At 36.1% G+C, this 26,890-nt stretch overlaps 1 non-coding gene across 1 annotated transcript; it reads left to right on the forward strand.

The window, feature by feature from the left end:
• Positions 1 to 5,690: 5,690 nt before the first annotated feature.
• LOC100892361 lies at positions 5,691 to 25,933 on the forward strand. Its single transcript, XR_004063058.1, has 2 exons — positions 5,691 to 6,859; positions 25,773 to 25,933. It is a non-coding gene; the product is annotated as an uncharacterized LOC100892361 (transcript).
• The last annotated feature ends 957 nt before the right edge of the window (positions 25,934 to 26,890 follow it).

The raw sequence follows: 26,890 nt of genomic DNA on the forward strand, positions 1-26,890 counted from the left end.
CTTCTAGTTTGAGATCATGTAACAGTTCACAACTCATTTTATATCATGGCAGTAATTGCATTTATAGCTTATTTGCCCAAATGTTCCACTCTAAACCATATTCCTGCCCTCACAGGCAAGAAAATTCAAAATTTATTTTGTGTATTTTATACAGATGTTTGTAAAGGAAATACGAAATATATATGCCATTCCATAAGCATTGTGTCTGACCGAGATGTAAATTTCATTCTATTATTAAATGTATGTGAGATATTTGGGGAACATTTTCTCGGCTCTCCGCAAATAGGCCGTTAGAGCTATGTGTTGTCAATGGCAGTCACGGCCTTCTTGCAGGCAACTGGCAATGTGTATAATATATGAAGAGTTTAATTCCAAAAGGAGCTAAATCATTTTTTGTACTTCTGAGAAAAAAGAAATTGTTTACCAGATTTTGTACGCATTTTTCATAATTGCTCCCAAAATTTAGGTAAATAATTTTGTTAAAAGACAGGTACCTAAGTGAACAATGTTCTGATATCAATAACTTGATTTTCATCAAAAGTGAATTTAGCTCCTTTTGGAATTATGCTCTTCATATACTAATGTTTGTGTAGATATTTGGGATTATATATTACAAGTACCATTACTCTGTTCATCTGTTATTTTGAAATTTGCTCACAAGAGCTGAATCTGTTGATAAGTTAGCTCATAAGGTGATTAAGACTAACTGAGATGGGTAGATCTAAGCCTGCAACTCAATAGGGGAACTGGTTTTGGACAATGCGTTGGTTTCAGAGTGTGGTACAGGTGATGCAATTCATAAATAATAGATCATTTATTAAAGAGTTAAATTGTATATGTTATTTGTAATGTAAGATGTAGATATAGGGATGGTTGGTTTGATAATTAATAATATATTTATGTATGAAATCCAACTTGTTGTGTGGGTATATCCATTGTATCAGCCAATATAGTGTTATGTTGCTTCCTACCTTTCTACACGCTTGTTTTACTTTAAGGATCACATCGTACTTAAAAAGGAACCTAAAAGACATTTTCATAACTGATTTATTGTCGTTTTAAATTTAGTGAGATATTTGTATTGTTATTTCCTCTAGTGGTACTACACAGTTTAAAATATTATTTTCATCAATTTCATTTTTTTATTTTATGCAAGTGCATACCCGGTATACACACATGTATGCACATGTACAATGTGCATGTGTAAGGAGTTCTGAAATTTGTGGAAGTGAAGTCTATGATAGATTTAACAATGTTCAGTTTCCTTAAAAGCGGTGAATAAAGGATTTTCCCATCTCTGTCTTATCGCTAAGAAAATGATCTCAAACCCTTGAAGATGTTATACATCTCTTGCTGTTTTGTGTGATTTTTTGTATTTGTATTCAGCCACAACATGAAACTGTTCAGAGTACAACAAAAGCACTCCAAATTTAACCTGAGCGTTCAATAACAGTTTGCATTTATACAATGAAGCAACTTATTAATTGCAAGATCAATATAGACATGTATCCATTAAGAAACATGTACAGTTTGCTTTCTACATTGATGGTAGTGCCATACTTGTCTTCTGCCATTCAAAATGGATGACAATATACTTGAAGTAATGTGAGTAGGTAACTGTACTGTGTAAATAATAGACATAAACGTGTAGACTTAAAAGGGCTTGTGGGTTCTGAGATTTGTCCATTGTTATGTGTAAATATCAGCTCATTTATGTCTTGGTGGAAGATTCATTAGGTTTGAATTCAGCGTGGCAGTAACATTACACATTGTGTCAATTTTTGTATCTGCTCAATAGCAAAAATAAATATTACTAGTAATAACTTTTTATATAGCACCTTACAAGTTGCAAGCATTTGATCATAGCATTCAACAGTTAATGTATACATGTTTATACATATTCATCTACAATTATGAGGGTTGCCGGAAAAAACAATGCTGATTTTAAGTATTTAGTATTTGAACACAATCATTTGGAACAATATTTTGATAGATTTTGCTTGATTTTCTGCTTTGATTTTCATGATTTGTAGCAAAGAAATCACATTGCCAACCTTGACAAGCTTACCTCGTCCCTCAGATATGATATAAACTTCTATCCCATCCATGTTTGACTACATGCACATTCAGCTTCAATCGTTCATACATGTATAGAATAATCAGAACCAACATTCTTTGTTGATGTGTAAATAAATGTGTAATTTTAATGCTGTTGCTTCCATTTAGTCATGATGGCCACTGATGGATTGTCACAGCATTACTGACAACGACCCGCAAAATTTGTTTGTTTTTTTTTAATTAGGGAGAGTTTTGTCTTGATAATCTCCAAGAAATCAAGATTCATAAAACAGTTGAATCACATTTTGAGAAGCGCCGGGTTAGCTGAATCGCCTACGATCAGACATGGGTCACTTTGCAGTAGGCATGGAGCTCTGTTGTCTCAAAGACTCTGACCTGTGTCCATGTGTTCAAGTTTAGTCTGCCGAGCATGTTCTTAATGAATGTGCTGTAGCATGACCTCCATGTGCCCCCTCACTGATATTGATAACCCACAACTGGCGTCATATTGAAACAATTGTCAGTTTTAAATGGCTATGGTGTACCAAATGATACTACATTTTCAGAAGTACATGTATGAATATTCATTTAAATCTCTGACGAACAAAAAGAAAAGTTACCCCGTATGTGCCCCCTTCCCCCACATCATTCGGATCGCTACCATTTGGAATAAATCATCATTGTTGCATTGCTTTAATGAAAATTGCTTTCTACGCATAATATGTAAAACACTTTAAATGTTTTGTGTGGTAGTAATTCTTTCAAGAACTTTCATAAAGGCTAGATCAAACATGTTGTATATTAAAGCTATAGATAATCTTCTCTGACTGCTGCAATAAATCTTGTGTGTAATAAATTTGGGTATAAAAGGAAATAACATCTTTTTGTTGACTCTTGTGTTGATCTGTGTATGTTTATGTATTACTTTAATCACCCCCTGTCATATCTCTCTCCTATTTCTCTCTCTCTCTCTCTCCTCTGTATCTTTTTCACTCTCACCCCCCCCCCCCCCCTCGGTCCCTCTCTCTCTCCCTCACATCCTCTCCTTTTCTCTCTCTCTCTTTTCCTCCCATTCTCTCTCTCTCTCTCTCTCTCTCTCTCCCTCTCTCTCCTCTGTATCTTTTTCACTCTCCCCCCCCCCTCTCAGTCCCTCTCTCCCTCACATCCTCTCTTTTTCTCTCTCTCTCTTTTCCTCCCATTCTCCAGGCTCTCTCTCTCTCTCTCTCTCTCCCCCTGCCCCTCTCTCTCTCTCTCTGTCTCACACACTCCTCTATGTAGAATAGAATAGAATAGAAATGGTTTATTCAAAAGATCATTGCAGTCAATGGCTGCATTGCGATCCATTTCACAAAGATACAATACAATTGCAATTCAAATGTCACAAAATAGGACATTAATCAAAAGTCAAACATAATATAGACATTTTATAAAAAATTCTTTGATCAAATTCAAATTTTTGTTAAAAGAGAAAGGGAGAGGTGTAGGAGAGGGAGAGTTCGAAGTGATGAGAAAGAGAGAGAGAGAGAAGGGGGCGAAAGAGAGAGAGAGAGAAGGGGGACGAAAGAGAGAGAGAGACAGAGAGATGAAGGGAGAAAGAGACATACTAATCTTTCTGCCCCCCTCTCTTTCTCACTATCTCTCCCCCGCCCTCTCTAAGACTCTTTTTCCTTTCTCTATTATTTTTGACATCTCCCTTCCCCTAGCTGTTTTCACTTTTATTTATTTTCTACTTGAATTAATTTTTCTAATTTTTACTTTCTAATTGGATTCCTTTTTTTGCCAGCAATTTTTTTTGGCTATTTCATCTCTTCCCAGTAGTATATGGAACAGAAAACCTCTATGTTGAGGACTTGGCTTTGCTACGATCAAGCCGGTTGTAGAGAATGAAAGCAAAAAGTCTGAAGAATGGATCGAGTAAAAGCTTGAGAAACGTTCTTTTCTTGCATTTTTCTGTTATGTTGCAGTTGTTGTTCTTTGGTCCTTTGTCATTTAATGCTTCATCTTCGACTTTTTCTCCCTCTCTCAATCTCTCACGTTAAATCTCTTTTCCTAATACTGTAATCCAAGATGTCTTGCTCCCACCCCTTAACAAAGTTTCTCTTATTTCTCTTTCTTCAAACGTCCTGTTTCCAACAATAGCAGCTTTTGGCTTTCGTTTCTGTTCTTTTTCTTTCTCCCCCTTCTCTTCTTCTTCCTTCTTCTTCCTTCTTCTTCTTCTTCTTCTTCTTCTTCTTCTTCTTCTTCTTCTTATTCTTCTTCTTCTTCTTCTTCTTCTTCTTCTTCTTCTTCTTCTGTCCTCCTTCTTCTTCTCGGCATCTCGAGAGAAGTTAGTCACGGTGTGTGTCTGTGCCAGGGGCGTACGCAGGGGGGGGGGGGTTTGGGGGTTCAAACCCCCCCTTTGGTAATTTTATGTGTGTAAACCCCCCTAAAAAAAACCCAAACCCCCCCCCCCCCCCCCCTTTGGTTTTTTTTTTTTTTTTTTTTTTTAATTATTAAAAATAAATAAATAAATAAATAAATAAAATTATACCCACGGTTAACCTAAAAAAGGTGACCTTACCCCCCCCCCCCCCCCCCCAACGAAGAAAAATGTCAAATTTTGAAATTTCGAGACCAAAAAAAAAAAAAAAAGTGTCCGCTTGCCCCCCCCACTGAGCGACTTTTCGGCTGGCTGAGTCGTTGCGATTTTTTTTGGACTCCAAAAAAAAAAAAAAAAAATGACCGCTTACCCCCCCCCCCCCCCCCCCCCCCCCCCACTGAGCGACTTTTCGGCTGGCTGAGTCGTTGCGATTTTTTTTGGACTCCAAAAAAAAAAAAAAAAGTGACCGCTTACCCCCCCCCCCCCCCCCCCCCACTGAGCGACTTTTCGGCCGGCGCGATTTTTCAAATTTTCGGGAGCAAAACCCCCCCCCCCTTGAAAAAATCCTGCGTACGCCCCTGGTCTGTTCAGTGGGGGGGGGGGGGGGGGAGGCTTAACCAGTAATGTACATTTGAAGGGCAAGGGCATCATGGATGGGACACCGATCTAACTATATGAATGAAAATCGAATTAATATAATGAGTTTTACTAGTTAGACCAAACTGCTGTCAGCAAACTGAAAGAATCTGTTTTGTTTTCAACGATTGTCTTTTTTTGTAAGTTTGTACAAAAATGAGGAGCAATTTGTGTTTCTACAGATTTCAAAATCCAAGAACATTTAGCCTACTTTTGGTTCAATAGTTCATAGTTCATAGTTCATTTTATTTCTTCTTTCACAAACATTTGTACATAGAATTTCTAATAAAGTAACTGGAACAGCAGATTATCAATATAACAAACATAATTTGAAGCGCAATAGTAACTCTGTTTCTCTTCTGAAAACATCCAGCAAGCAATGAAAACAAAAAAAAATGACAAAAAAGAAATCAGAACATTTGAAGAGAAACTGGGCCGAGAAGAAGATATTGAGAAAAGACTGAACAAGGTGAGAGAAACTTGTGACAATATGTGAAAGTTGTTCCTCTGCTTGAACATTTTGTTTAGTTGCTCGGATTATTCAGCAAAACTATCTTGAGACTAAAAAAAAGAGTAACACTGCCAGCTATCGTTTGAATGCACTTAAGCGCAGCTCCTGAAGAGGGGTGCAAACATGGACCATATTATACCGGTGAATAGGCTCCGCTTCGCTAGGTGGAGTTACAAGGCCTGTTGTATGCATTGGCACTGTAATATATTATGTAGTACATGGGGCCAGCTTGTGTACATTTAACCAAGCCCGGTACTTTCGGGTATTGTAAACAGGCAGGTTACGTTGCCAGTGTTTTCTAGGGCTAATGCAGACCAAAAGAATGCATTAGTTTCTGATAGAATTCTGGATGTTTGTATCCTGTTTACAAGAAGGAGACCCGGAGAGTATCGACTACGGATTTCCTCGTGTATTTTCATTCTCCGTTGCCGAAATTCGACAAGTTTGTGAAGTTTTACGAACTTGCGGTTTTAGCACATCACCGCTTTTGAGACGCGCTGAACTCCAGCGGAGCACCCTAGCCTGACCTCCGTACCGGATTACGTTCAAGTGAGCTGCTCGCTGGACCCTGCTGTGTTGCTCTTGCAGAGTTAAAAATTGGTACCGATAAAGTACTGAAATCTGTATCTTTGGAAGGAGAAATCACATAGGAATACCAGGGAATGCATTGAAGAAGTTATTTGACAATGTTATCCCAAGTTCAGTAACTTTTTGCGTTACTGTCTGGTAATGTTCTTTGAGAAAATTACTGGGACAACTTCTTCAAAGTTAAAAGTTTGTGAACATGGCCTGGTGAAGAAATCTGCGGAGAAACCATTTGCTGAAAAAGTTACGTCGGATTAACAATCAAGGATTCTTATTTATATTTTGTTTACTTGAACAGGAAGATTGACTATCTCAAATTGTATTCCTGCCTATGATTTGTGGTTTATTCCCCCACAACTGAAGTGAAAAGTAACAACCGTCTCGCTCATAACCGGTCTGGTTTTGGCGATCCCAACCAACGCGCAGCGTCGGTATTGAGAATAGAACGTTCAGTGCATTGTAGCGCTCTACAATCTTACAACTTTTCTTGAAGAAATCTTGTACATTTACATCGTTTAAGACAACCAAAAGCCAGATGATTGAATTAAAACTTTTATCCTACGGACTAGAGATCTCCTTTTAACTGGTGGATGTTTTAACTTGTCGGAAGGACCGCAAAGGAGTTTCCAAAATGAGGACCATTTTCAGGTTTACTTTATTGACTCTGCTAACTTTCGTTCTGTCAGCCTTGCTTCCGGTATCTGTCTATGGTAAGTTGTTCTGTCACGTTCTTCCGATTCGGGACTGTTGCAAATTATTTCAGAGAAAATGAATGTTTTGTTTCTTAATTCACTTAATTAGTAAATTATACATTATGTAGTTGAAATGTTGCACCCATATTTATCTACTGTTTGTCACATTATTTGACTTTATTTTCTGTATCCCAAATTACAAAATTGTCTATTTTATAAATATTCATTTTTTATTGATTTTTTTGGGGTAATAATTTCAATGTTCAGTCTTGTGACTTGAAATTGATGGTAATACTGTTAAAAAAACTGTCTGATTCTGTACATTTTTTTTTTCTCCAGAGGAATGTATTGGTTTTGTGATTTGATAAATCTTTGACTTTTTTGAGTTTTGATAGTCCTTAGTGAATTAAAGTCCAAACAAAAAAGATCTGAACTCAAATCTTTTGTTTGATTTTATAGAGCCTACAATTATGTATCTGTGTTTAAATTTTCTTTAAACTTGTATTTTAAAAACAAATAACTATAAGTAAGAGCCAAGATAGAATCAAGTGGATTTATACTTCCAGATAATCAACCTTTACAGGATAGAATTGTGGCAAAAGCAGGATAGAATTGGTTAACACATTACATAAATGTGAAGCCCACTTTCATTTCAGAAAGTTAAAATGTAGCAAAGACTTTAAATTTAAAGCAAAAGCACAGGTATGTGTATACATGTTTGACATGCCAATGTGCCTTATCTGCTCCAGTGCTTAAAATCAAAAGGTGTTGACTCAATGCATTGAGTAAATGAGCCTTCTGGTTCTCTTGTGTTGTGGAATAATGAAATTCTGAGGTGTCTGGTGAGAGCAAGGAGTTGACAAACTCCTTGGTCTTGGCTTAGTGAAGAAGATTATGTAGGAATACACATAGCCTTGTGCCTTTGTAGGGCATGTTAAAACCCATACAACACAAAATGTAATTGTGTCATTGAAAAACATGTACAGTAATAGTATTGTTCACTGAAGTCCTTTCTTCAAGGAAATTGTCCTTCTTTTTTACCTGCTTTTGCCACAATCCTTTACAGTCTGTTCCAGACCGCATAGGGCAGTGAGTCATTGAAGCTCATACATGTAGAGAGTCACAGTGTCTGTATTGTCACTGCATACTGCACTGTGTATATGCCTGTGTGGAGAGAAAGAGCGAGAGAGAGACTTCACTTCTGAATGACTCTGTGGAATGGTAAATGGTGTATATTCGTAGGCAATAAGTACAGTACCAGGTCTTCAGTACACAGTCCAGTGAGTCTACAATTTAAGAAGAACTACAAATGCTTACTTACAATGAAGGGGTGCCTTTTTTAATAGGAGAAGAGAAGAAACTTACAGGTGTATTTCGGCACATACATGTACTGTGTAAGATATGGATTCACTTCATTGTTGTTGTGACCACTGCTTTACCTTAAACAATTGTAAGATTAGGGAAAAGGGAAAGAAAATCTGAGAAGAAATTTGTGCATGTAAGTCTGAGGCAGATAAATATACCGGTACTGAAAACAATGGATTTAAAAAAAAGTGTAGGTCTACATGTTACAATGTACACTGTAAGTGTTTACAACTTACAAATGTAGTTTCCCAAAAGTTACAAAATGTTCTTTTCTTAGAGATAAACTGTAAAATTATGGGATATTATAAATTTTCTAAAAGGGCTGGCCTAAGATATTTTTACTATATATGTAGACTTACAACATTGTGGGAATTACATGAGTAGATTTCAGTCAAAGAGTTAAATGTACTTTGATACACTGTACATGTAACCCATTTTGCAGATACACTTAATTTTATAATTCACAAACGTATAGAAATGTGTAGGTTGTCTGACATTTTCATTTGATCCATTTTCAGGCTTTTCTGTTTTCATTCTCATTTTTTGATGAAGCAAAGCTAAGTCCTCTTTGAATCTCACTAAATCTATAGGTTTCCTGTTCCAGAGTCGATATCTGTCCATGCACTACTGGGAAGAATCTAGTAGACCATGGGGCTTCAAGTTCCTTGAGTGGACCGATTGCTCATCAGCTACATGTACAGTATGTGTGAAGTGTGTGAGATGAAAAGTCCTGATGAGTTGCCATGGCGAAAGCAATTAAGAACAACAGGTTCTCGGTCAAATCTTAATCCTCTTAAAGTCGCTTTCATTAGACTTGGCTTTAACCTCTTAATCCATCTCTTAGTGCACACCTTTCAAGCAATGACTGTTCCTGGTCTTGCATTTGTGTTCATGAAATAAACATGGAATGAAGTTGAGCAAGGCAATTCAAGAACCAGTTAATATACCAAACACTGTTCAAGCTGTATTATTATTATTATTATTATTATTATTATGAGGGGATGATCCTATGGCTACATTGCCTACACATATTTAAAGGCCAATAACAATGGATGGAATGGTCAGAGTCTACTGGTGTTAATTTGTGCGGTACAGATTACTGTTAAGTAGAGAAATAAACAAAAAACACCATCAAAGACAAGGAATTGACTCCTACATTTTATGTACTTAAAATTTACTCTGCATCTTTAATAAACATGTACATGTACATCTGTACATGTAGTGCTCACTAACTGGGTTTGTCAGTGTTTTACATACAGTGTCAAACTTGTACTGGCTTCCTATACAATTTTGGCTGATCATGAATTGTAAATGTGGAGTTGAGTACAGTAGTTCAATGTAATCTCTATAAAAGTTAAAGACAATGTACATGTATATGTTGATGTTCAATTACTCAAAAGATTGAAACCTCTTACAGAAACGAGTTGTACATGTACATACAATGCAATTTTGGTAAATATCTATCTACGTATTTTTACTTTTCCAATCTGGGCAAATATACATGTACACTGTATCGCTTAGGTCTAATTTCCCCTTCCTTCTCTGGAATATGTTTGAGAAATACAAAAATCACCTTGCCCAGTGCAGAGCTGCCAACTAGTACGGATTTTCCGTAATTGGTACGGAAATTAACGACCATTACGGAATGTTGTCTCAAATTACGGATTTTTTTTTTTTTTTTTTTTTTTTTTTTTTAATGAATTAAATATGATTTATCGTAGCGAGTGCTGTGAATAGGAGCCATTTTTCATGATAAACTGTGTTGTGATGACCTGAAATTCAATACTTAACATCTTTGTGTGAGTAAAATCACCAAAAATTTCAGATAATCATGCGTCCGCGCAGTGTTGGCGTGTCGTTTTTTTAGATTCATAGCGCCGCATAAGAAATTACTGATTTATACCCCAAATTACTGATTTTGAGCCTTGTGATTACTGATTTCTGTTCTGGAGGTTGGCAGCTCTGCCAGTGGCTTTAGCAAAGATAACACTGTCCTATCATTACATTATTTTGTAATTAAGTTCTTTATCAAATTGACTTGACATTTCATTACTTCTATAAGATGTCCTTTCTGATATCCTTCATGGTCAATGAGGTGTCCACAAGAGCTACTGTTTGTTGACTCAACTTCTTTAATATAGTCTTTACAGATCTTAAGATAATGTAAGCTGTCTGAATTTACCTTGATGTGTGACCATTCTGGCTACGATTGCCCATGTGTTCAAATACATGTTGTTGACATTGTTTCACATCCAGTCAACTCCACAGATTATAAATCAGATTGAACCTTAATGTACACTACAGGCTACATGTACTTCTAGTTGTGCACATTCTGTATCTTGTAGATTACTTTTTAAAATATACATTATTTTGTTATGGTTTGTGGGAACAAAAATTTGTGCCAGTTTGCACTTTTTTAAAAATGTTTTGAAACAATAATTCAACTGTTGACATGTTCATTCTGCTATGGCCATTGACTTCACTCAAACTGCAAAAAAGGGCGGACATTTTATTCTTCATTCGTTCAAGAAAGTTTCATATGAATTTGGCTTAAGACATTTCAAGCAACTTTGCATGGTTTAAGTTAACATGTATGTATGCAAAATTGCACTGTGTACTCACATTACAGTTTACACCAGAGGCAGATTTTAATTCCATCTTGACCAAAGCACATTCAAACCAACAAAAGAAACTCGATGATGCCTCAAAGGCCACTAATGTTGTGTAGCCACTAATCTTTGGGTGGACAATCCGCACTGTTTTATGGAAGAACAATAAAACTGAAAGACCTTTGCAACCAATGCTATTATAGAGTGATTATTCAGCGATCAATACGAGACAGTTTCTTAAGGGCTTATTGATTAGTTAATTGTTCTGCTTGGAATCTATACCCTACAGAAGTTTGGAACCACTTACAACATTCATAAAACATGTAAAGGCTTAAGTTACATACAGTGTACGTAAATACATGCATGTACATGTACCTGTAGTACCAAGGAGTTGTGAGAACTCCTTGGTAGTACAGGTACAGTACACTCAACTTGGCTACATGTTCATTGTAGATTTTGGGTTTGGAATTAATTTCCAAGTAATTGGGCCTTGATTATTTAAGGAAATTGTCATAAACGAGAGGGTCTGGGTCTGGACTCTACGTGTGGGCTCCTGGCATACAGCTCTACATGAAAATGTATCTTTATGCCTTGGATCATGAAGAATCTACATGTAAGAAAGTTTTTTGTCCTGAAAACCCAGTACAAGCCTACATGTACATGTACATGTACAAGGTATTATTTAAAGCGTAAATATTCATAAATGAATGATAAACGCCAATCATAACTAAAACAACAACAACATTGAGCAGGACTTGAACAATATCAGGGTCCCAGTGCATGTACTGTTCATGTAGTCCCTGTTTTAACTCTTGACCTTCACAATTTTAGAAATTAAAACAGGGACCCAATGAACACAAACCCTAATAATTACAATCTAAATGCTTCCTTTAAAAAAAAACTCACACTACTAAAAACATGTAGTGTGGAGCTGATTTCAATGTACTTTTAATCTAGAGTACAAATCAATTATCTGCTCTGAATGTTGTTTAGGCCTAAAGAATTAGATTACTTTTCTTTATTTGTTAATGTTAATGTACTTTGGAAATTTTATTGACACTCCATGAGTCCATTAAACATGACAGACGCTAGACAAACTTTATAGTTTTCATTTTAAAAGTAATTTATTTGTTTGTTACCTAGTTTGCCTGAGCGAGTGCTTTTCCAGGTTTCTCAATTTGTGAAGCACCGTTAGCCAAGCATTCATGGATGCATACATGCTTACAGATTCGTTACTGGTACTTAAAGGGGCTATTTATTGGAATGGGGGTAGGGAGGGGGGTGGGGGGGGGTGGAATAGGGAGAAAAGCATATGGACATGTGACTTCAAATCATTGCCCTTCTATTGTTATATCTACATGTATTACTTTGCACACAAACAAAATTGAAATGAAAAACTTTCATGAATCTTGTAAGTTTGGTAAGCAGCAACCAATTTCATGGCAAGAAACTATTGCAACTTTTAAAAGTTCAGTGAATGTTTTGCAGTATCGTGCTTTTCTGAGCTTCTTATAAATTCATAAGCTTATTGTGTGAAAAGTTTCTTCTGGTTTACCTACAAGGCTACATGTACATGTAGGTACATGAATTTCTTTTTGATTTTCTTTTTGACTTTTGATGCCCAATGCCAATATCCCATACTCCACTTTCATATAAAGAGGTACATGTAAATACCTCTTTATATAAACGTGGAGAGCAGCAAACTTATGCATTAATTAAAGTAGTTTTGGAAAGATGAAACAGGGCCTTTAAGCATTTGTTGTTTGCACCATTGAAGCCTTCATAGCCCCACTCACTCGATTTCACGTCAAGGTATGCGGAGCACGATAAAAGGGGAACGGCTGAAGCCGAACGAAGCACCGGCCATGGTGCAGAGTCATGTGGAAATCCGTATCAAATACCAAAATAATTGGTAGCGTTTGAACAATGGCTTGCCCAAAACTGCCAATCAAAACCTCTTTTTGTAATTTTTTTTATTTATTGAAGGGGAATGTTTGATACAGTTTCTGATGGATGACTTTTTAGTTATATTTTATAAACAGGTCACACTGTATGTTTACAATTTCAAATGTTGTATAATCCTTCAACACCCCCATCAATAGTTATGACACATTTTAGTAACACAGCTCATATTTACATGTACAAACAATTTGTAGTTTTGTACAAACAGTGCACATGCCTTCTATATTTACCAGTAGCTGTAGGTCACAGGCCTTTTAAGAAGTTTTACACATGTATTTATTTCTGAACTTAATCAGTGTGGTCTGTGAAGTAGAACTGCATATGTTTTGTACGGCATGTTCGATGGTCTTCCTCATCATATTAAATGTCAAATACAGTAACAATGTGCATTATACTGACCATACAGTACACCATTTAAATATTTATTTATAAAAAACTTTTCTGAATTTCTCAACAATAAAAGTATTGAATTGTATTAAAACTAGTACGGTAGTAAAATGTTGAACCATGATTACTCACAGATTTTGCTTGTAAATTGCTACCCCACCTTCTAAAGCACTTTGATTACCGAACAACTTGATACAAGTGACTTGAACACGTGCTTGTTAACTGCTGTGTTTTGAGTAGAAATACACATGTATCTGGACATCCCAATTTAGAAAGGCATACATTTGTAACACACGACAAAAGAGATAAGAGCAAAATGAATTCATGGTGTGATACTGAAGGCTCAGAGAATTAATTGGATGCAATTATTATGAAGTCTGCTGTTTAACAGGACCAATTTTATTTTTGTAAGCCTAAAAGTGTAGAAAGTTTACGTTTGGTACTTGAGGTAATTGGATTTAGGTGCAAGGCTACTGGGGGGAAGAAAGACAAGTCCTAATTTTGAATTTTTCAACCCTGACCTCCCCGTCCTGTGTAATTGAAATGGGAAGCAATTTCAGCACAATTTCCATCCGTACTAAAAATAACGCAAACCAGAGCAATTGATAACTGCTCGAACGTGTACAGTGCTAGATGCTTATACATGTACATTGTAGCTCAGTGACAGAGTCCTCATAAAAATATTACGATATACAGAAAGTACAGAACTTGTGCTAGAATTTTGATGAAAGAGATGCCCCAAGTGTTATTTAGAAGGCCTTTTCAAAGAGAAGATTAAATGAGATTACATTCTAAAAGGTTTAAAGGAAACCATGTCAATTGATTTGATATGATATTTCTATAGTTTTTGCATGCACATACAGGTACATGTAAATGTATACAATGCACACTGTCAACAATTTGGGAAAACAAGAATAATATACAGATGTTTCTTTATCATTTTCTAAGGTCTAACTCTAACTTCTTTTTTTTTTACTCAACTCAATTAAAGTGTGATTTAATATCCAAAATTACATTTAAATAATTGTGTATTTTGTATCATTCCTTCACAATTTGGAACCCCCAGAGCAGAAATGGGTCAGTCACAAACATCTCATAATTTATTTCTCTGATTGCAGGAAACAAAGAAAAGAAAGAAAGAAACAAAGAAAGAAAGAAAGAAAAAAATCCCGGCTCCAATTAATGGCCCACAGCATCAGACCACAATATTACCCACCCCTTCAATCCCAACAATTCTAAAGATTAAATGATTGCATTGCCGGAAATGCCTTTTGTTGTCAACTATTTTAGGCCCATTTTCCTCATAATGATCAATGTACCATACCCTTGGGCTCCTGTGTGGTAGCACTTCCTTATGTATTTAGCCCCTGTGTAATGAAGTTAATTGCCAGAAGCAGTCTTTACAAACAAAATGGATACAGTTTTACATTCATATTCAGATCATCCACATACAGTACTGGTACATGTACAGTAAATGTATAGAATGTTAAAATAAACTGTTACCGGTATCTTAAATTAATCTTAATTAGAAAATTAAAACAAGGTTTGTCGTATATTTCTCATGAAACCTGGGGGAAATGATCAGTTGACAGTGAAGTATCTTCTAAAGTAACTTTTAAGCCAGTTTGGAATTTGAAATTTTCACGAAAACATTTGATTGTTGTCTTTGCTGATGGCTTTAAAAATGTATTGGCAACAATACATTTGTTGAACTGTATTGGGGGATCTTTCAGTTTCAGGGAAATTGACGAACTTCTGAAGTACAAATATAGGCCTACCGTTAAGTGGTAAAGTTTTCTTCATTTTGGGACCAGCTGGTTCAAAAGTCTCATGCACATTGTCCCAAAATGGTCCATTTTTCATATTCATTTTTTCTTACCCACATGATAAACTCAATTGTTAAATATTGTGTAAATGTTCATTTAGAATTATGATAATACATCATTTCCCCATGGGTTTGTGAGTTTTGTGACAATAGCACTGCACCAATACCCTTGACATGTTCAGTGATGCAAAGCTCCTAGCTCACCTCAAAATATGAATAAGTATGGATTATCTTCAGTTATTCATTCTCTGCAGTGTATACAGTACCTCAAGTATATGGAATAATAATGGAATTGAAGTATCAAGTTTATCCTCTGGTACAAACCACAGTCTGTGTTTGCAGCTTCATGTACATGTACATTTTAGATTTCTAAATTTTACACTGTACAAGTGTATCCAAGTATTTTACTTTTGTGATATCAAACTTTTAGGAGTTGTAAGCAACAGCAATTTTTAATGACAAGACACTTTGCATAATTTTGGTGATGTAATCAAATTAAATGCACTAATCTTTGTTGAGTGACTTGTTACAAATTATTTTGTTCACCTGTTACGACTAATTGTATTTCGATAGTCAGAATGCAAATTGCATACATTCTGTGTTGTTACATTAAATGTACAGTACATGCAAATGCAATTCACAGTTTGACTATTGAAAATTATTAGTAACACTTGAATGAAATAGACTGTAATAAGTTACTTTGAAAGATTCTTGAATTAAATTTGATTACAGTATTACGAAAATGGTCTATTGCACAAATGAAGTGTTTTAAATACCAGTCGTGCATGCAGCATGAAACTTGTTATACAGATTTTTTGTTTGTACAATGTACAATGTAACATTAACCACTCACAAAATTTGCTAATCTTTCATCCATGCACACAATTATACAATTAGGTCTACATTTATGTTTCATTTTCATTTATGTTTCATTTATGGGGATGTGAACTTGTGAAGGAGAATTTATAATATATTTTTGCCAATGAGGCACAAAGCGTGGGAGTACATTTACACAGCCTCAAACCAAAGAGCGCAGTCTATGAATTTCAAGACAAGGAAAAATGCGACATGCTGTTTGCATGTGGGTCAAAGAAGGTGCAATGTGCCACCTCCCTAGAAAATTTATCTCCTTGGCTCTGACATCCAGACAAATTTTTTTCTGACAGTGCGTGAAACTTAAAAGAAAGTCCAGCGAAAGAAAAAAACATGAATAGACAGGGGAAGAAGCAACAGTTGCTTGTGGTAGTTTGTTGAAGAACTGAATGATTTTACTGACAACTGGATAATAAACTGAGGCCCTCCTTGGGTAGGGAAGGTGATAGAGGTCTAGAATAGTTAGTTTCTTTTTTTGTTGGTTCCAGGGTTATGGTTTTTTTAGTTGCAGAATTCATGAATAATTACAGGGTGATTGGATGGATTAATAGTGAATGTATTCTTGGAATTTCTGGGTTCATTTGATGCATCAGTAAGCAGGAAAAGTAGGTTTAGAAGTACATGTACACAACGCTGAGGGATGAAAAGGGTATGAGATCTTCTCTTGCAATAGAAGTTTCTTGATATCGTAACAAACAACATGTACATGTACATGTTTAAACTCTTTGAAGTCCTGCATCGTCATTTAAGTTATATATACAAAGTATCATTAGAATTGTTATAACTTGCAGTAATTTCAATTTTGTTTATATTAAGATTTTATAGTTTCATGTTCACTGCTCGTTTTACTCAAATCACAATGTTGAGTACATGAAGGAGCTAAATGTAGGAAATATATGTACATGTACATGTGCATGTAAATGAAAAAGTTACAGAAAATTGAGAGAACCCTTTCCACATACCGGTAGATATTATTTGCCTACTCAAAAATTGGAAGCATCAATTTGCCTATAGATGCAAAAAATGCAGTGTACAAAGACAGTTGTAGAGAGGTAGACTTTAGTTACATTTGTACAGAAAGCAATTATAACATCAACATAACAAACCATGTTGCATTATGAAACACAGGCTTCCATTTTAATGAGAAAAGCTTGCAAAACTAAGAATATGTCAGGTGCCATTTCAATGATATTGACTTACGATGTACCTGTACATGTAGATTCTAAAATGGAGGTACATATAAGGAGGAGGAGGAAGATAAAAAAAGTTGGAGAATCCTACATTTAAATTCATCTCCTCTGATTTTCTTTGGCTCCAATAGACTTTGATAGCATAAATGACCAGTGCTGCTTTTGTACAAGTCTCATACGTGTACATGTACACTGTAGGTTGTACCATTTAAAGGTAAAGACCAGTTATGGTCATGCGATTGCATTGTGAAAGAAACGTTGTGGAAACGATCAGAAAAGGTTGATCATCTAGCATCTAGCATCTGCAAGGTTCTGGAATCATCAAAATGATAAGAAATGTGGCCCATTCTTCGTAAAGTTACAAGCACTATACACAGAAAGATGTATATGGGACTACCCTATATCTCTCACAGACCATGAGAGAAATAAATTTACCAAGTATATGAATTAGTAGGCGGTTTCCCAGCAAATTTTTTATCATCATGTATTAGTCAAAACATATTCTTTCACATGATTGGTAATGAGAGCTTCCATTTCATTTTTTGAAATTGGGGCATTTCCAATACTGGTCTTTACCTTTAAAGCAGTTGTAGAATTACTGAAATCAAAGCAATTAGAACAGTATGAGATACACACATGATTTATGAAGTACATCAGATCATATGTACCGGGTGCACATGGTTTAATTTCTTACAAAAAATTATTGCAAAGGGAAAAATTTGTCAGGTGCACCATTGGTTTTTTTCTGGCCATGACATGTTGTTGACTTAGAAAGGTGAGAAGGAGGAGGAGGAGGTAGAGTTATAGATGGAAGCTGCTGGAGACAAATTAAGGCTCAGATTTACCACCAAATGCTGTCAAAATATGAAATTATGATTACCAGGTGAATTGGACAAAGCCTACCTTATCCCCTCCCTCCTCTCCCTCTAGCTAGTCTGTGGGTGAAGACTCCATTATATATTTACCTAGTACATGTAAGTGACAAATGCAGCCAAAATATAAAATTATGACTACCAGGTGTAATAAAAAGTCCACCCCTTCCCTTTTTTCCCATTTAATTTTAGGTCACATTGCATTCAAACTACTTTGGAAATACCAAGCTTTGTCAAAATATGAAATTATGGTAATACCAGGTGAATGGCTTGCCATCGATGTGAGCTATTTAAAGACATTTTTCTTTGAATATTTCATTCTTACACCTTTAGATTAAATATGCCATCAGTCGTAAATCATAACAAATTAATCAGTTCTGGCCAATTTGTCAGCGTTTTGGAGCGCTACAAAGGCTTTGCTGTATAGATTCCAACTTTCATGTTTAAAAACAAAATTGACAAAGAAGCCTTTAAATGCAACAAGCCATTGTAAAGAAAATGGAAATGTCCATTAATCAGTCACTCATGAAAATGTGTGGTGAATAGCGAGAGAATGTGCTCTTTGTGGATCTTGTCTACGGTATAGATATTTCAAACAAAAATGTGAATTTCTGCTTTTCTTTTCTTCTTTTGAGCAAACACACTTTGCACTGCGGGTGAACTTGATTAAATTCTATTGGGTTTTGTCACGTTGCATTTCGCACATTGTGAATGACCCAGAAAAGTAAAATAAATACATGTCCAGTGTACAGTGACTGATTGCAGCATTGTACAAACTGTACATGTACATTGAACATGTAAGCTAATTGTACATTGTGTAGGTTGAAAATGCTACACGTATGTAAAATGTCAAAGCCAAACATGTTTTCTAGGCATACATGTACAATAGCTTGATTTTTTTTGTACCTAAATGTGCACGTATATTTTGTACTTGCGAAGGCTAATGTGATGAAAATAATGTAGCATAAATGTACATGTACCACTAAATGTAAACAGTGTATAAATCAGTTGAGTTTTTAGACGATATGACATTTAAAAGTGCTGTTTATAAAAAAGAAAAGGAGCTTGAGAAGGAGAAGGAGAAGGAGAAGGAGATGTAGAAGAAGAAAAAATAGAAGTAGAAGAAACCCCAGTTATCGTTGTGAGGCATGATATTTTTGGTGTCATTATTACCTTTATTGTTCTTTGTAGTATAGTAAAATATTACAATTAATGTAATCAATTTTATTTAGATTACTATCTTCAGTATCTTTTAAACCCTCTTTTACTAGCTCACTCTTACCATAATAAAAAATGTGCATCCAATTGCTACATTCACATATTTATTGAATCCTACTGATTACATATTGACATAATGATGGCATTGGTTACAAAAGATTAAATGCCCTATGACCTATTGCAAACATGCTGAAGATGTGCTGCATACAGCGCAGAAACCTGAATAAACATGAACGTTTTGTCTGAAGTTCATATTTAAGCCTTTACTATCTTCAGTTTCCCCTCTAAAGTCAACAGAATCAAGATCGCAAATGTTTGATTCTTTGTTCGTCTCATGGGCGCGTTCTGCAGAAGCGGGCCTTGAATCACCGCAATGTAAAGGCATGCAAGGATGAATGTAGATTACAGAATGTTATCCTAACATTAAATACCTTGTCTAGTCTGCTCATTAACCTGTTCAAGGTTATCAAAACCATATGACTTGTCACAAGCATCTATTTCATGGGGAAAAGGGTCATCATCTTCCGGAACTTCCATGTTATTGTTTGGGTATGTAGGACTTTGTAGGTGTATTTTGAGACATCTTGAAAGATAGATTTTAAATCTCGTACTGAATGTCCTTTGCCAAGAAACCACTAAAACATGCAAACAAACAAACAGACAGACAGACTACATGTACATTTAAAAAACAAACAAACTCAAAACAAGAACAGCATCAACAAAAACAGGGGGAAAACCCCACCAAAAAGAAGAAAGTAAATAAAACAAAATACATTTTCATTTTAATATTTCATTTAAATGATAATGTCCATGTATTTGAATACATGTGAATGTCCATATCACATTTATGGGAAATTTTTAAATACAGATTTAATCAAGCAAACCACACACAAATAAAATTATCAATGGACGAGTGTCTTTTCCATAAGGGCTTACTACATAGATCTACAACCATATTTAATCAATTTCAGTATAATTTTCGCCGCCATACTAATAATTACGATTTCCTGCTTGAAATTGGCAGGAACAGTCGGTGTGGTAGAGCGAGGGCTGATGACTTTCTGCTGTCAAATTTTTCCGCCGGCCATGAAAACTTCCCCCTAATATGAGTTTCCCCATATGAGTTTCCCCCTAGCACATTATATATATCATGTACTTGTACAGTGAACTAAAATATTCATACCCCTTGTAAATTTGATTTTTGTTTTGTTTTTTGTAACTCAAGATTGAAAGGTGGACTATTTGAATTAGCGCCATTTTGTTGAATTTTTTAGATGTAGACTTAAATTCTGTTATATAATGATTTTAATAAGGTAAAATCAGATTTGTCAGCAAGATTTAGTTATGTACTGTACAGAGTGTATCTTACATGTACTCAACCAGTAGCTCTTCTAATTCTAGGAAGAGAGAAATCTCATTACAGGCAAGGATGTCAAAATTTGTAAGTATGTTGTGGATTTATTTGAAATTAAAATTTACAATAGAGCAAATCTCAGGCAATCAAATACTTATGGACCTCTGATGTAACGGCTACTGTACATATACATTTGTGGTGGGCCTATACAGTATAGACTCAAATTAAAGGAAGCATCGAGCATTAATCTATGGGGAATAATAAATTGCATACCGGTAAATCATTAGTGAGGTCTCTTATGGATAATCTCCAAGATTTCTGATTGGTTTTCAGAGGGCATTGAATGAAGAAGTTCCGTCGGAAGAAGCGCAAATCGGGGCGACAGGTACCGTTTAAAGGACGAGTTTAGTTTCTGTCTTCTGTTTGGTACCCCAGGGGGCCCTTAGTATAGATCTGAAAACACCCCCTTTCTTAGGAGTCTTAAGTGTGACTCTTTATTTGAAAGTCCTGGACAAACAACCCCATGGCTGTGTGCTCTCTTTAAATGGCCCAACTATCAGCCTGTTCCCATTGATTGTTAGGCTAAGGCTTACAATACAGGTAACTGCCACGATAGGACATGGTCTGCAAATCAACTACCATATCCATGATAAAAAACATTGATCAACGACTTGAAAACTGTGTACAACTAGATAATCGACATTCACCTGTACATACAGATTTAGAGCGGATATTGTAAGCCTACATGTATAGTATGTCTTTATTCAACCAGTGGATAGTCTCAAGAACAAGTGAATACCTAACGATGTGTTGGTACATGACATTAAACAGTTCTATTGAGTATTGACACACCTTTACAATTGAAATGTTTACATGCACACCTGTAGGTGTACTGTAAACAATAAAAGTCCAGAGACACCAACTATCTTATAAATTATAGTCATATACTACAGTCTTTCCTCTTTGTATCTAGAACAGTATTTATTTTAAACTAAACTAAATGAAATTAAACTAAATGAAATTAAACCTACAAATGTATGTACAGTATCCAGTGTCCACTACCATAAAATGATATATTTATCAGCTACAATTTTGTATCACAACTCCATGGGGACAGACTGGACTGGATTTACAGCCCACAGTACTACATGTACATGTGCAGGTATTCAATGAATGAAGGAATGAGTAAATGAAAACTTCTGAACGCTGTTGTACAGGCCGTAGTAAAGAGAGCTGGCTTTTGAGCCTCAGCTACGCTACGTGTACGTGTTTGTAACAAGAGATCGAGCCCACTTCTGACTCTTTAAATGGCCAGTCTGTGGCTAAATCCCTGCGGAAGTTTGGTCAAAGCAGCCACACAATGTGTTCCTGACAGACACTAAGCTACTGGGAATCCCGTCTTCGGTGATCATTCAGGATATCTTTCGGCTGTTGTAATGGATGGATTACAAATCCTTTCTCCTTCTCGCTTTCTTCTGGCATGTTACAGGATCCTGCCTGTGCCACATACACTGTACAGTGTACATGTACGCCTAAAGCAGATAACTTCTTTGGAACGGGATACAGATTTACATATTTCCAGATTTAGAGTCTAATAATGCTCCATATCTAAATATCTTGACTCTGTGATAAATTATTTCTTATTGCCTCTAATTCTGGCTCCAAACAGACGATAAGAAGGTGATATGCCACTTTCAACAGTGAAAGGTACAACTTCCAGTCTTTGGATTAACATACGGTGTAGTTTGTACCATGCAAACTGTAGTCCCAAGTATATAAAAAATATCCTTGATTTTTTGAAATTGCAATTCAAGTAAAATAAATCTCGATCCATCAACTACCTGACGCTTTCCTCTTTAGAAACAATTTTTAGTATTCAAGAAGAATAACGAGCCCAAACATTTATGAATTAGATTGGCTGAGATTTAAAGAATGCTATCCATCAAATGGGTTTGGGAGGGGGGGAGGGGGAGGATTTGGTCAAACAGTTAGGAGTGTTCTATTGAATGGACAAAAGTAAAGCTTGAATGAGTATGGACCTTCACGAGCTGGATTGAGTAAGGTTGAGAATGCATGGGAAGAAAAGGGCAGGAAGGGGGTATGCTAATGCCGATTTTTTTTGTTTTTTTGTCTTGCTTGTTTTGTTAATTGTTCTGTGCTGGAGCATGGTGCGGATAGCTAGCTAGGGCTCCAGTTTGGCCACCTAGGATGAATAGGTCATTTTAATGGACACTTCACGCTTTCAATTTATCCTATATTCACTGTTGGGTTAAATCCAGTGGCTTGCTAAATAGTACCGTAAGCACCGTTAGGAATGTAATGACAATTATCTGCTTATTTGTACTTGTATATGTATGTAGGCCTACATCATGTAAATAAATCACTTATATATTTTCCTCATTATTGAGTAAAATAAGACTACATAGAAATATCATTATAACTCCTGATATATTTTCTTGCTTGAAATGTACTGTAAAATCAGAATGTTGTTTGCCCAAAAGGTCGATTTTATGAATAAGCATTGGTCCAGTGCAAACAAACTTTAACCACTCTTGCGGGATACTCTCACCATTGTATCACAAAAGGTATTCTATGAGTGCTGCCTTCTATTTTCCTCTGTGAAAATGACAATGAACGAATGATGAATTAATCTGTTAAAAGCCAGAAGGGCATTAAGTTACAATATACATGTATATGCATAATGCATTTACACAGAGTAACCGCCCTTCTGTTTCTCAGCAGACCAGTGAAAAAAATACATGGGGGCTCGGGCGAATTAGCCCCCGAAATGCCCAAAAGAGCTCAAACAAATTTGCACAGTGTTCAATGGAAAACAAATTAAAGAGTGTTATTTTCATGCAAGCTAGCTTGAAAAGTAGCCCCCAAAAATGTTTAGTGTTTTTTTTTCCCTGCAGCAGACTATTAGCTTTATAGTCGTTTAGATGGATATGGTACTCTCACAAAAAAGTGTACTGTAAGTGCTGCTGTCTATATGATTGAATGAAGATAAAGTCATCTTTTGAGAGCCACAGAAAGGCGTCAACTCAATACTTTTTACACAGAATTATAATGCCCTTCTGGCTCTCAGCAGGCTAGGTGTCATCTCTGAAGATGACCTAAAGGTGTCTCTAGAGAAACACCTGGGCCCTGTTTCATAAAACTTGTTATCAATAACAAGTTACAATGTCTGTTATAAGGTACTGAAATTATGGCATTTGATTGGCCGAGAGCAAATTTGTCATTGGAATTTAGCATTTGTTATTGATGATAAGTGTGATGAAACCGGGCCCAGGTGCTTAGAATGGCAAATCACGGCTCATTTAACATTGTCAAGTAATCAATAGAATGGTTGATGCATGCTTCGATTATTAATATGACATTTATTGTAACTGTTCCCACCAAAAAGAAGCTGGCTATTTGCTAACTCAATGAAACTGTTGCATATTTGCTCTTTGTAAATGTAAATTCATCCATTAATATTAATACTTAATGCAAGTATTGATACAACTACGTTTGTGGAAAGATCATACAGCTATTTTTATTATGAGGAAAAGAGCTTGAGGTCTCTATAGTAAAATCTTAACACCATTTTTGGTTTGGTGTGTCACTTTTTTTGCCTTTTTTCTTCTAAGCACTTGCTACCTTTCTAGTGCAATTTTACACCATTTTTGTTGCAGCCATATTAACTTTTTGACTTTTTATAAAAATCTTACACCTTTTAAGTTTCACACTTACACCTTTTAAGTCTCCAACTTACACCTTTTAAGTTCCCCACTTACACCTTTTCTGTTAAAAAACCTGCAGAGGCCTGTACAATGTACATACTGCTCGGAGATTATACCTTTTATGTGGAGTTTTTACACTTGAGGTGTCGTTGTCCGAAACCTTCTTCCTGTGAAGAGCTTCATCATTTGTAGTGAGACTTTACATTCCTTCTCCTGTTAAAAGTCAATATTAAACTGCTACACTCATCACACATTTTTTAAAAGTAGGCCTCACAATTATTGCTGGGTAAGTTAGCACAATTTTGTGCACCTGCTTCTGTATTTCAAAGGGGAACTAAATCTACCTGTACATCCCAATGATTTCTTGAACCTACTGTACCTCTGCTGAAAACAGTAATTGGAAATATTTCGTATTCATGACACACCCTTCTGATTAATCAACATTATCAAGAAGAAAGATATTTTAAACAATGTCCAATATGAAAATCATTCAGAGCCAGAAAGGCATTAACTCATCGCATTAACACACAGTTAATGTCCAATTGTCCATCTGTCTACCAACAGATGAAATTGTCTTTTTTTTGAGCCAGAAGGACGCTATCTCATACACTTTACACATACATGAAGTTAATAATGTCCTTCTGTTTATCAACAGATAAAATGAGAACCATGCACAATTTATCAAATTTATTATGGTTGCCAAGTTGGTAATGATCTTCAAGGCTTAAAAATCAATAAGATTAATCTTTACCAGGTCCTTCTCAAATTTTCACTGACCAGTTTCTCTTACTTTTCTGCTTTATTTAAATTAACTTTTTATCAGGGTCGACTTTTCCCTTTAACCGTGGACCTACTATAGCATGTCCTTGCTTTAACATTACCTTCTCTTTCATGCAAGTCACCTGGCCGCCATTCATACATGTGTACATCCTTGGACATCTGTGACCTAGTTTTGCAGATTTTCAGAGACTTGGTTCTGCTTTTCGGTTTTCATACGTAACGTATCTGTAGGAGGAGAGTTATAGCCAATAATGAGATCTGATGTCAAGCTTTGCTCCTCTGACATCTGGCTTCACCTATTATCGAAAGTGATCTCTCAGAGAGAGAGAGAGAGAGAGAGAACATATTGAAAGTACAAGTACATGTGTCATCTGTTGAGGGCCAAAAGGACGTTATTTCCCATACTTAAACACATAGTTACATGCCCTTCTGGCTTTAAACGAATGACCCAGTTCGTTACAATGACTTCTTGTGATTTTGGGGTATTCTTATGTGGTGCCTGTGTGATTCCCAATTTAAATCAACACTCAACAGTGACTATAATTGTTTTTTGTCGCAGACTTCACAACAGAAACTTTTAAAGAAAGACCCTTTTACAGAAAGACTCCTCCACATAAATAGAAAAAAATTGTCCTCATAAGCAGATTGGTTTTCCAAACCAGGTAGCCTTGCCCTTCGTTATCTGAAAGGAAATACTTCAATGTACAGTCCTAACATCAACAGTGATTTATGCTAATTTGTTGTATTTTTCTTTCTTTTTCTTCTCTACAGGAGCTTGTCTTCATGATGGATTCCATTACGCGGTAAGTTTTTGAATATTCATAAGGAGAGAGAGATGAAGATGTAAACGTGAGAAGTAAGCATTTCATTATCATATCAAAACAAATATGTGATGGACAGACAGGGAGAATTGGGAAGTATGGAAAGAGAGAGAGAGAAAAAAAGAGGTGGGGTGGGGGAGGCGGGGGGGGGGGGTGTATAGTGAAGGGGTAAATTAAGAAGTTTCTATTGAAGTATTGTGGTATATAGAATAAAAATAGCTCAAGAGTTTAGGCATACACAACATATTTTGTAAAGTCAGAGAAACATGGACTTGAGTCTTCTAATCAATAAGCACATAGGTATTTAGGGGAAATCCAGAGTTTTCCAAACTGCATGAGTCACAAAGTTAGAAATATTGTGGATCCTTCACAATGCTATTGGTGCGCAACCTGCCTACCCTACCAACATGTACAACTGCACATACTCTGATAACACATGCCCAGCTTTGCACCAGGTGTAATTAATGTAGACTCCTTGACAGTTTGGTTTGACTCATGCACACTCACAGTCACAATGGGAATGCATTGCAGTTGTACGAGTGGCTCTTCGGGTGTGAACATGCACTTGACGACCGGTATGTCTAGCGAGCGCTGGGGCACATTAGCATCGTTTCTAATCTGCCAGGATTCCTGATTTTCAAACGTTAGGCAAATACATGAAATTTGGCGTGAGTCACCATAGGAATCCTCTGTGCAAACGTCCTTTTACTTCAGCATTAGGATTAAAATGCACCTGTCGCTGTCCAGGGCATGCACAGTAGCATTGTCTCCAATCTCCTACACTGTGGGATTCCTGATTTTCAAACTTTTCGCAAGTACATGCAGCCTCCTTATACATTGTATATCCCTCAAGTGTCATACAGTACACCGTAGGAATCATCTGTGCAAACGTCCTTTTACTTCAGCAGTAGGAATGCACCTGTCTATGTCTAGGAACATATTGTCTTGTCTCCTACCTTCACAGATTATTGCTCCCTGAACAATTGGCAAGTCATGTCTATGATACAACCTGTATATTTGGTTAGATGCAAACAACCTTTTACAACTTTGGCAACTTTGGCAATGTGA

This window comes from Strongylocentrotus purpuratus, unplaced genomic scaffold, assembly GCF_000002235.5.
Source record: "Strongylocentrotus purpuratus isolate Spur 01 unplaced genomic scaffold, Spur_5.0 spur5_scaffold_10, whole genome shotgun sequence".
NCBI lineage: Eukaryota > Metazoa > Echinodermata > Echinoidea > Camarodonta > Strongylocentrotidae > Strongylocentrotus > Strongylocentrotus purpuratus.